This window comes from Stenella coeruleoalba (genome assembly GCF_951394435.1).
Source record: "Stenella coeruleoalba genome assembly, chromosome: 2".
NCBI lineage: Eukaryota > Metazoa > Chordata > Mammalia > Artiodactyla > Delphinidae > Stenella > Stenella coeruleoalba.
Window position 1 is genome coordinate 152,706,570 of NC_137147.1, and position 12,844 is coordinate 152,719,413.

General features: G+C 39.2%; 1 protein-coding gene across 1 annotated transcript in view; it reads right to left on the reverse strand.

Moving 5' to 3' along the window:
* UNC13C (unc-13 homolog C) overlaps positions 1-12,844 on the reverse strand; it is a 739,526-nt gene that overhangs the window by 674,768 nt on the left and 51,914 nt on the right. The window contains exon 2 of the mRNA XM_079913745.1: positions 2,774-2,956. The gene's annotated coding sequence lies outside the window, so the exon portion shown is untranslated. The remainder of the gene's footprint in view (positions 1-2,773; positions 2,957-12,844) is intronic.

Below are 12,844 nucleotides of genomic sequence, written 5' to 3' on the forward strand. Positions count from 1 at the left end.
GAGTACCAATAGGCATCTAGCTTTACTCTTAGAAACTCAGTGATTTACAACTATTGAGTATACTTGGCTAGAATCTAAAATTAACATTGTTCCAACAAAAGATTGTGTCAGCTTCTTGGGATATTACATTCTGCTCCATCACATGACGGTATTGGAGATGGACATGTACTGGCCTAGAATGTAGATGATTTTTCATTCTGTTTTCTTTTTTTTTTTTTTTTCATGCCAAACTTCATTCTGTTTTCAGTTGCATTCTGATGACAAATCAGCACCCAAGAGCTACAAGGATCCATCCTCTGAGAATCCCTCTCTGATTCCAGTCAGGGAGTTAATTCATTATCTAACCAGGGGAGCTCTACCCTAAGAGCACTGGTTCACTGAGGCATGCATGGTCTCCTGTGAAAACAAGCAGGCCCTTCTGAAGTTCGTACCAAGGGCTAATATGCTTGTTTATGACGTTCCAGACCCGTCTCTGAGCAGGCCAACCACGCTACTCCATTCATCCTCAAAACAACTCCACAGATGAGGCATTAGTATTAAACCCCACTTTTCAATGGAAAGAAGTGAGGCACCTTAATAGTTACACAACCTGCCCAAGGTCACAAAGCCAGTAAGTGTCCGAGTCAAGAACAGAACCAAGAGCCCACACCTTTAAAGATCATACTGTGCTACCATGAAAATGTGAGATTTGTAAAACTCTAGAACAAAAAGATGGCAAGTTAGAAAATACCTGCTTCAACTCTATAATGTAAAATTCACATGAATGATAGAGCTTTTTATACTCCCACATGTGCTAAGAAACAAAGACTGTAGAGGAAAAGAAATCCCATTTCACTTCTCCCTCCTGTGGAGTCAGGGCAGTACATATGCTACGACTGTAGAAATGACCCTGTGTCCCCATCTTTCTAAAGGTACGCTAAAGCACTATGCAATGCCCCCAAAGAATTCACAAGCCCGTGACTTATACTACCAGATAAACTCCATGGTGTGTGGGGTGGAGGCTCTCTGATGACAGGCACTGGCAGGAAAAAGCATCTGGCTTTGCCATCCCTGCTTTACCACTAGTCTTTGTCTTGGGAAACAGCCAGTTTCTGAGTCCCTGTGGGTTCAGCAGTTACAGGTAATGGGAATGTTCAGTCTCCAGGAGCCCCAGGCAGTGTGCAATATCAGCTACAAGGGCTGGGGCAGTCCCTGTGCTCAGCATTGACGGGCTGTCACAGCAGGGAAAGGCCATACACAAGACTCTCTAACCAGGGACACAAACATCCATGTCACGGACTGATGCTTCTCTGAGGGGAGGGGAGAATAATATACACCATATGAAAGGTTGAAGGTTGAGGTACTATTTTTCACCTCTGTGTCAACCGAAAAGACTGTTAACAAGCTGTTAATAAGTGTGACTTGTGACAAGAGGGTGAGAAAATAAAAAGAATAAATAAAAAGGGAAATATAAAGTTGTTGACAACAGGAGGAAGCAACTGGGCCTGAGGCTAAATACCTTTTTCATCTCCCTGGAGCTGCAGCTTAACTGTGTTCAGAGTAACACAAGCAAGGCCTCAATACAGTGCTGATTTGAGTCCCTGCTGCTTCTGCAATTCAGTGGTTTTCACAAGCAAACAAACACAAAAACAAAAAACCCCAATAATTCACAGTTGAAAAGGAATAATCACTCATCCTAATTAAAACAGAATTTTAGAAACCCTTGCTGGAAGCAGGGGGAGAATTTATTGTAATAATATTCACATTTTTTTTTTCCCTAGAGTCTCGCTTTTCCTTCTGGGTTCTTTTCTTTTGATCCTACTGCTAGCACAACGCCCCAGGAATATCTTACTCTCTTTAGAACGTGCTAAATACTGAACAAATATCCTTCCACTCTTCCTCCTCTCTCAGTTAAGACAGGTGACTATGTTTCTTAAATTTATTTTATTTTATTTATTTTTGGCTGTGTTGGGTCTTCCTTGCTGTGCACGGGCTTTTCTCTGGTTGCGGTGAGCGGAGGCTACTCTTCGTTGTGGTGCGCGGGCTTCTCATTGCTGTGGCCTCTCTTGTTGCAGAGCATGGGCTCTAGGCATGCGAGTTTCAGTAGTTGTGGCACGGGGGCTCAGTAGTTGTGGCTTCTGGGCTCTAGAGCACAGGCTCAGTAGCTCAGTAGTTGTGGCACACAGACTTAGTTGCTCTACGGCATGTGGGACCCTCCCGGACCAGGGCTTGAACCAGTGTCCCCTGCTCTGGCAGGCAGATTCTTAACCACTGGATACCAGGGAAGCCCTGGTGACTGTGTTTTAAGTTAGTAAAAATTTAGAAAGGGCAAAAAAGGATATAGCAGCCAAGTTAAAAAAAAAAAAAAGAACTCTCAAAATCAATGAAAATAAAAACAAATAATTAAAAAATACAATTACACAAACAAAATTAGTGAAAGTAGCCAAGAATCTTACATAGCCCCAAATGCTTTTTTCCTAAGACTAAAAAGCTGGTTCCACTTTATATATATCGCCTGTCCTATTTTTCTATCTGCTAGAGAAAAGTATGTGTGTGTGTGGTGGGGAGTGGAGTTGGGGAAGAGGGCAGGATATGAAGAAGAGGCCCTTCCTATCGTATGTGTGATATTTCTGTCCACGGTCTGAATTATCACTGAGTTACATTTCCTTAAATGCAAAATTTTTCCCATGAGAGTTTTGGATGCTCATTGCCCTGGAACTCCACCAACGTCCAGCCTGCGTTCAGACAAATGACAATTAATGACCACTTGTAATCTAAGAACTGATATACTTACTGGTATAAGTTCTATCCTGGGGCCTATAAGAGAACTCAACTTCCTTTTTTCTTTTCTTTCTTCTTTGTATTTTCTTTATTGACATCTCTAGTAGTCAATGCCTTCTCACTTTGTTCTGATTTCCATCTCAAAGGCATAGCCAGCTGGAAGGAGGGTGTTTGACTCAGGCATAACTGCAGACACCTGTTAAAGAATTTCAGGAGGCTTAACTGGATGAAATCACTTTGCACTCAAGAAGTTAACAAGTCACTTCTTTGTGTGTTTACAACCTACATGATAACCAGTAATAATGTTGTGGAGATAAGAAAGGACAAGATTCTCTCACAAAATTCTCATATTATATTTAAATATTAAACAGATTCACCAGCACTAGAGTATCATGTAAATAAATAAACAAATAAATAAGGAATTAGGATGCCATTCTTATACTGTACTTAATACCTAATCATAGGTTATCTGATTCTTTGTTTTCCTGACAATTTTTAAATTTATTCAAAGAACCTATAACATTATTTCCCTAAGTGCAATTTGTGAACCACCTGTTTTAAAGCCCAAAGGTGCTTGCTAAAAATGCAGATACCTTGACAGCACCCCAGCTGCACTGCATCAGAATCTCCAGTCATGGAATCCAGGAATACGTTGTTTCTTTGCAAGCTTCCTGGTGATTCTTAAGCATGCTGGTGTTTGATGGTTCTCAAACTTTAAAGTGCATGAGAATCACTTTGAGAAGATGCACAGAATGCCTACCCTCACAGACTGGGATTCAGTACTTCTTAATAAAGCTCAGCAATCTGCATTTTCAGAAAGCAACTCAGGTAATTCTGAAATCGGAGCACACTTTTCACAACACTGCATAGTTTCTGAGCATTCGACCAGGCAGACAACTCTACTTCCCGATTCTTTGACCACGGATAGGTCTGTTTTCTTTATCTTGCAAGTCCTGGCCTTTTCCATTCTCTCTCTGGTTCCTTCTGAGACAGGAGGGAAGCTGGCAGGGCACAACTTTTAAAAGACTGACATAGCCCTTGAGGATATGACATAAACTGGTTAGAACCCACAAGACCCAAGATGGCAGAAGATTCAGCTTCCAGTAGACCTTGAGCCTCATTATACACTCATTGTAGTATCAATACACTAGCTAAATGACACACCCACAGGTGCCATGACAGTTCTGAGGCTGACCATAAAAGGCCAAAAAGTGGGCGATGGCCCAATTCCTGGAAATCTCTGCCGCTTCCCCAAAATAGTTGGAATAATCCTCCTGCCCCTTAGCCTATGCAATTACCCAGCCCACAAAAAACTAACCATCCCATTTTTGGGCCACTCTTACCTTCTGAGATGAACTGCATTCTATCTATGGAATGTGAATCTCTAAATAAACTTGCTTTCACTTTACTATGGCTCTCTCTTAAATTCTTTCCTGCACAAAGCCAAGGACCTCACTTGGTGAGCCTGTCCCTGGGACTTGTCAGAGACCTGGAACATGACCCTCCTCTTCTGCCACATTCCGCAATACTTCTCCACTACTACTTTCCCCCCATCCTTTCCATTTCAGGCAGCCGACTTTTCAGACACAAGGGCAACTAGGCCTTGACCTGGGTTATTTTCTTAGGGAAGGCTCCTCTAGACCACTCTCCAAGCTTAATGACTTAAGCTGTCTCTGCCCTGGGCTGCCAGCTCATCTACTCCCATTTCCAGAAATGTGACTAGTCTTGACCTCAGACTACCCTGTTATACTGCCACTTTCTTACAACCATTTTACAAGGTGCTTATTCTGCAGCCCTTACTTTATAGATTTTTATTTCAACAGTATAATACTACAACAGAAATTTAGGGGAAAAGGGAAAATTGGAAAAACAATTTAAATAACATGAAGGAATATTAAAAGTAACTGTGCGAACAACACAATAAATGAAATTAAAAATTCTAGAAGAGATGAATAGCAGAACAACGGAGGCAGAAGACGGATAAGTGACCTGGAAGATAAAATAGTGGAAATAATTACAGCAGAGCAGAATAAAGAAGAAAAAATGAAAAGAATTGAGGACATTCTCAGAGACCTCTGGGACAACATTAAATGCACAAACATTCGAATTATAGGGGTTCCAGAAGAAGAGAAAAAGAAAGGGACTGAGAAAATATTTGAAGAGATTATAGTTGAAAACTTCCCGAATATTGGAAAGGAAATAGTTAATCAAGTCCAGGAAGCACAGCGAGTCCCACACAGGATGAAACCAAGGAGAAACATGCCAAGACACATACTAATCAAACTATCAAAAATTAAATACAAAGAAAAAACATTAAAAGCAGCAAGGGAAAAAACACAAATAATGTACAAGGGAATATCCAGAAGGTTATCAGCTGATATTTCAGCAGAAACTCTCCAAGCCAGAAGGGAATGGCAGGACATATTTAAAGTGATGAAGGGGAAAAACCTACAGCAAAGATTACTCTACCCAGCAAGAATCTCATTCAGATTTGATGGAGAAATTTAAAACTTTACATACAAGCAAAAGCTGAGGAGAGTTCAGCACCACCAAACCTGCTTTACAACAAATGCTAAAGGAACTTCTCCAGGCAGGAAACACAAGAGAAGGAAAAGACCTACAATAAGAAACCCAAAACAATTAAGAAAATTGTAATAGGAACATACATATTGATAATTACCTTAAATGTAAATGGATTAAATGCTACAACCAAAAGACACAGACTGGCTGAATGGATACAAAAGCAAGACCCATATATATGCTGTCTACTAGAGACACACTTCAGACCTATGGACACATACAGATTGAAAGTGAGAGGATAGAAAAAGATATTCCATGCAATGGAAATCAAAAGAAAGCTGGAGTAGCAATTCTCATATCAGACAAAATAGACTTTAAAACAAAGACTATTACAAGAGACAAAGAAGGACACTACATAATGATCAAGGGATCGATCCAAGAAGAAGATGTAACAATTGTAAATATTTATGCACCCAACATACGAGCACCTCAATACATAAGGCAAATACTAACAGCCACAAAAGGGGAAATCGACAGTAACACAATCACAGTAGGGTACTTTAACACCCCACTTGCACCAATGGACAGATCATCCAAAGTGAAAATAAATAAGGAAACACAGGCTTTAAATGATACATTAAACAAGTTGGACTTAATTGATATTTATAGGACATTCTATCCAAAAACAACAGAATACACTTTCTTCTCAAGTGCTCATGTAACATTCTCCAGGATAGATCATATCCTGGGTCACAAATCAAGCCTTGGTAAATTTGAAAAAATAGAAATTGTATCAAGTATCTTTTCCGACCACAACGCTATGAGACTAGATATCAATTATAGGAAAAATTACGTAAAACATACACACACATGGAGGTTAAACAATACACTCCTTAATAACTAAGGGATCACTGAACAAATCAAAGAGGAAATCAAAAAATACCTAGAAACAACTGACATTGAAAACATGACAACACAAAACGTATGGGATACAGCAAAAGCAGTTCTAAGAGGGAAGTTTTTAGCAATACAATCCGACCTTAAGAAACAAGAAACATCTCAAATATCCTAACCTTACACCTAAAGCAATTAGAGAAAGAAGATCAAAAACACCCAAAAATTAGCAGAAGGAAAGAAATCATAAAGACCAGATCAGAAATAAATGAAAAAGAAATGAAGGAAACGATAGCAAAGATCAATAAAACTAAAAGCTGGTTCTTTGAGAAGATAAACAAAATTGATAAACCATTAGCCAGACTCATCAAGAAAAAAAGGGAGAAGACTCAAATCAACAGAATTAGAAAAGAAAAAGGTGAAATAACAACTGACGCTGCAGAGGTACAAAGGATCATGAGAGATTACTACAAGCAACTCTATGCCAAAAAAATGGACAATCTGGAATAAATGGACAAATTCTTAGAAATGCAGAACCTTCTGAGACTGAACCAGGAAGAAATAGAAAATATAAACAAACCAATCACAAGCACTGAAATTGAAACTGTGATTAAAAATCTTCCAACAAACAAAAGCACAGGACCAGATGGCTTCACGGGTGAATTCTATCACACATTTAGAGAAGAGCTAACACCTATCCTTCTCAAACTCTTCCAAAATATAGTAGAGGGAGGAACACTCCCAAACTCATCCTACGAGGCCACCATCACCCTGATACAAAAACCAGAAAAAGATGCCACAAAGAAAGAAAGCTACAGGCCAATATCACTGATGAACATAGATGCAAGAATCCTCAACAAAATACTGGCAAACAAAATCCAACAGCACATTAAACGGATCATACACCATGATCAAGTGGAGTTTACCCCAGGAATGCAAGGATTCTTTAATATACGCAAATCAATCAATGTGATACGCCATATTAACAAATTGGAGGAGAAAAACCACATGATTATCTCAATAGATAAAGAGAAAGCTTTTGACAAAATTCAACACCCATTTATGATAAAAACCCTCCAGAAAGTAGGCATAGAGGGAACTTTCCGCAACAAAACAAAGGTCATATATGACAAACCTACAGGCAATATCGTCCTCAATGGTGAAAAACTGAAAGCATTTCCACTAAGATCAGGAACAAGACAAGGTTGCCCACTCTCACCACTATTATTCAACATAGCTTTGGAAGTTTTAGCCATAGCAATCAGAGTAGAAAAAGAAATAAAAGGAATCCAAATCAGAAAAGAAGAAGTAAAGCTGTCACTGTTTGCAGATGACATGATACTATACATAGAGAATCCTAAAGATGCTACCAGAAAACTACTAGAGCTAATCAATGAATTTGGTAAAGTAGCAGGATACAAAATTAATACACAGAAATCTCTGGCATTCCTATACACTAATGATGAAATATCTGAAAGTGAAATTAAGAAAACACTTCCGTTTACCACTGCAACAAAAAGAATAAAATATCGGGCTTCCCTGGTGGCGCAGTGGTTGAGAGTCCGCCTGCCAATGCAGGGGACACGGGTTCGTGCCCCGGTCCGGAGGATCCCACATGCCGTGGAGCAGCTGGGCCCGTGAGCCATGGCCGCTTAGCCTGTGTGTCCGGAGCCTGTGCTCCACAGTGGGAGAGGCCACAACAGTGAGAGGCCCACGTACCGCAAAAAAAAAAGAAAAAAATATCTAGGAATAAACCTACCTAAGGAGACAAAAGACCTGTATGCAGAAAATTATAATACACTGATGAAAGAAATTAAAGATGATATAAATAGATTGAGAGATATACTATGTTCTTGGATTGGAAGAATCAACTATTGTGAAAATGACGATACTACCAAAGCAATCAACAGATTCAATGCAATCCCTATCAAACTACCAATGGCATTTTTCACAGAACTAAAACAAAAAATCTCACAATTTGTATAGAAACACAAAAGACCCCGAATAGCCAAAGCAATCTTGAGAAAGAGAAACGGAGCTGCAGGAATCAGGCTCCCTGACTTCAGACTATACTACAAAGCTACAGTAATCAAGACAGTATGGTACTGGCACAAAAACAGAAATATAGATCAGTGGAACAGGATAGAAAGCTCAAAGATAAACCCAAGCACATATGGTCATATTATCTTTGATAAAGGAGGCAAGAATATACAGTGGAGAAAAGACAGCCTCTTCAATAAGTGGTGCAGGGAAAACTGGACAGCTGCATGTAAAATAATGAAATTACAATACTCCTTAACACCATACACAAAAATAAACTCAAAATGGATTAAAGACCTAAATATAAGGCCAGATACTATTAAACTCTTAGAGGAAAACATAGGCAGAACACTCCATGACATAAATCACAGGAAGATCCTTTTGAACCACCTCCTAGAGAAATGGAAATAAAAACAAAACAAAAAAAATGGGACCTAATGAAACTTAAAAGCTTTTGCACAGCAAAGGAAACCATAAACAAGACCAAAAGACAACCCTCAGAATGGGAGAAAATATTTGCAAATGAAGCAACTGAAAAAGGATTAATCACCAAAATTTACAAGCAGCTCATGCAGCTCAATATCAAAAAACCAAACAACCCAATCCAAAAATGGGCAGAAGACCTAAATAGACATTTCTCCAAAGAAGACATACAAATTGCCAACAAACACATGAAAGAATGCTCAACATCACAATCATTAGAGAAATGCAAATCAAAACTACAATGAGGGGCTTCCCTGGTGGCGCAGTTCTTGAGAGTCCGCCTGCCGACGCAGGGGATGCGGGTTCGTGCCCCGGTCCGGGAGGATCCCACGTGCCGCGGAGCGGCTGGGCCCGTGAGCCATGGCCACTGGGCCTGCGCGACCGGAGCCTGTGCTCCGCAATGGGAGAGGCCACAGCAGTGAGAGGCCCGTGTACCGCAATTAAAAAAAAAAAAAAAAAAAAAAACTACAATGAGATATCATCTCACACCAGTCAGAATGGCCATCATCAAAAAATCTACAAACAATAAATTCTGGAGAGGGTGTAGAGAAAAGGGAACCCTCTTGCACTGTTGGTGGGAATGTAAATTGATACAGCCACTATGGAGAACAGTATGGAGGTTCCTTAAAAAACTAAAGATAGAACTACCATATGGCCCAGCAATCCCACTACTGGGCATATACTCTGAGAAAACCATAATTCAAAAAGAGTCACGTACCACAATGTTCATTGCAGCTCTATTTACAATAGCCAGGACATGGAAGCAACCTAAGTGTCCATCAACAGGTGAATGGATAAAGAAGATGTGGCACATATATGCAATGGAATATTACTCGGCCATAAAAAGAAACAAAATTGAGTTATTTGTAGTTAGGTGGATGGACCTAGAATCTGTCATACAGAGTGAAGTAAGTCAGAAAGAGAAATCAAATACCGTATGCTAACACATATATATGGAATCTAAGAAAAAAAAAGGTCATGAAGAACCTAGGGGCAAGATGGGAATAAAGATGCAGACCTACTAGAGAATGGACTTGAGGATATGGGGAGGGGGAAGGGTAAGCTGGGACAAAGTGAGAGAGTGGCATGGACATATATACACTACCAAATGTAAAATAGATAGCTAGTGGGAAGCAGCCGCATAGCACAGGGAGATCAGCTCAGTGCTTTTTGACCACCTAGAGGGGTGGGATAGGGAGGGTGGGAGGGAGGGAGATGCAAGAAGGAAGAGACATGGGGATATATGTACATGTATAACTGATTCATTTTGTTATAAAGCAGAGACTAACACACCATTGTAAAGCAATTATACTCCAATAAATATGTTTAAAAAATTAAAAATAAAATAAATTTGTATTTTTTGAATAGAAATTTGAATTAAAATGTATTTTTTCTCCAGATGTTTAATAAATATACCATTCTATTGTATTTTCCTCTTAATGTTCACTTAATCTACCAGACTTTGGGATAAGGCTCCCATTTGCCTCAGAGTTTCTCTTTTCGCCTCTATAACCCCTGAGACATTGTCTTCTCTACAGCATGGTTATTGCATTCTTCTTCTAAAACCCAGTAGGCAAAAGAAATAAAGAGTGTTCTCTCTGTATTACAGGTAATTATGAATGGGTTGAAATTCTTGCTTGAGTGTGAGCTCCTGGGGGTAGAAACTATATTATATTCATCATTCACCCTGCCCAACCACCCTGCCTACTGTAATCCCAGCACAGAGACTTATACCAAGTATGTCATCAAAACTATATTTATAGAATGAATTCAAAGGCAGGATCCATTGGCTTTGTCAGATATTTTCAATATGTTAAATCCTAACTGTAATAAACTGTAGCACTCTGTTGGAAAGATGGTATACCTCTAAATTCACAAATATATGTAAATTTAAATGGTGTTTTGCTAAAGATACCAAGAAAAGTTTGCATAGAGAAGTGTGGTTATTTTGTTGGAAGCAGTTAGATGGTTAGTTAATTCTGTAGATAAAATTTACGACAAGATCTAGAATTTATGACATAGACCGTGGGTGAGTTGATTTGGCCCAGAGGAAGTAAGGTGTTAAAAATATACATATATAGAAAGTTATTGTCTCCTCAGTGTGTTTGATAAAGCAATATGTCCATGGATTTTTTTAGTTTATAAAATATTTTGCCTAATTAGGTAGAATGGTTCTGTGAAAAGTGCCCCAGTAACTCGGATCGGTGCACTGGGCTACCTGGGCCCCAGGGCTCAGGCTCAGAACTGAACAACCCTCAGTGGAATTGGCCTGGGCTCATCGGGGCTCAGTCAGGCTGTGCAGCTAGAGAAGGGGGAGGAGGAATCCCTCTCCTTTCTGCTGGCAGACAGAAAGCTAGTAATTGCAGAAGCATCTAATTTCCAAGGCCCCCAGGTATCTGCTCAAGGTTTTTATCAGTAACTGAGTCAGAAATACAAGCCGCTTCCGGCAAAACTTTTAGCAAAGGGCTTCTAAACATTTCTCAATTGAATAGAGTGACTGGCTCAACGTAATTACCACTTTTGTAATGTTTTTCTCCTCCTTTCAATATTTTACTCATCTGCCTGCCCCACCCCCCAAGAAGGAAATCTTCTAGGAATTCTGTGAATTTAACCCCTAGGGTATTATACAAAGTTACAGGATTAAGAATCAGACTCCCTGCTCTGTCACTGTTTCATTTTCATATTACCTCCTTGAGTCTCAGTCTTCTCACCCATAAAATGGGGGAGTTGGACTATATCAGTACTAAAATTATGTCCTGGTGCTTCAAGGTTTCTACTACATTTTGATTCATATTTCAGTGTTAGGTACGTAATTTAACATGTGTTGATATAGAATAAAATCTCCAAGATAAAGTGGTTAAAAAAAAAAAAGCACAGGGCCGAAAAATGTTCTGATATGGAATTTTAAAAAGAGATACACATAAATATGCTTAGATCCATTAGGTATTTCTACAAGAATGCAGAGAATAGTAGTAATGGCAGTTTCCTCTGAGGAGTGGGACTTGGGCACTCAGGAAGCAAGATGGGAAACTCACTTTACATTGAATACACCTTTAGTGTTTGAATTTTTATCATGCACACGTTTTAAGTTTTCAATAAAACATTTATGTATGTATACAAATGTGTTTTTGATGGATTGAACCAATTATTAGCACTGTTTGTGTTAATGATAAAATTATGTTTAATATTTCACCATTTTACTACTATACTTTTATTGTTCTAAAATCAGCACGCATGCTTTATGTTGTAATACTCAACTAATGTTTTTTAAAAAACTATTATTTTAAAATAGTAATTTTTGAAAACATGTATGAAACCAAATGTTTATATACTACAATTTTAATATGGTGGATACTTCCCAATGGGTGATGTGCTGCTAACCTGACTACTATTTTGTGTGAACCCTGGAATCAAGTTTCTCCTATTAACTCTAAGAACGTATTTGAACTTCTATATGTGCCATTAACTAGAAGCTTTCCAATACTGCCTAAGTCTTTTTTATTGTTTTTAATTTTTCAAATTTATTTATTTATTTATTTTTGGCTGCATTGGGTCTTCGTTGCTGCGCACGGGCTTTCTCTAGTTGCAGTGAGTCGGCTACTCTTCATTGCGGTGCGTGGGCTTCTCATTGTGGTGGCTTCCCTTGTTGCAGAGCACGGGCTCTAGGTGGGTGGGCTTCAGTAGTTGTAGCATGCGGGCTCAGTAGTTGTGGCGCACGGGCTTAGCTGCTCCACAGAATGTGGGATCTTCCCGGACCAGGGCTCAAACCTGTGTCCCCTGCATTGGCAGGTGGATTCTTAACCACTGAGCCACCAAGGAAGCCCCCTAAGTCTTTTTTAAATGCAGGTCTCTGCAAGCTTGGTAGGGTACAAATAGGACAAACAAGGGTACTAGGACCAAAAAAGAAGGGCTGTGTTCAGTGACAAGGATGTATGCATGTTCCTGCACAGGCTGTGGATAATGAGTGCATACCTATGGTCGAGAACCTATTCTCATTTTTACACTTATGATAAGAAATGCTAACAGGTAGAAGAATATTCAACTACTTAAAGGAAATATATCCTCCTACTTCTCTTTCAAACATCTTAGTTTAATTGAAGTAAATCCTAAAACTTCAAGATACATGTATTTTAAAAAATGTTATCTA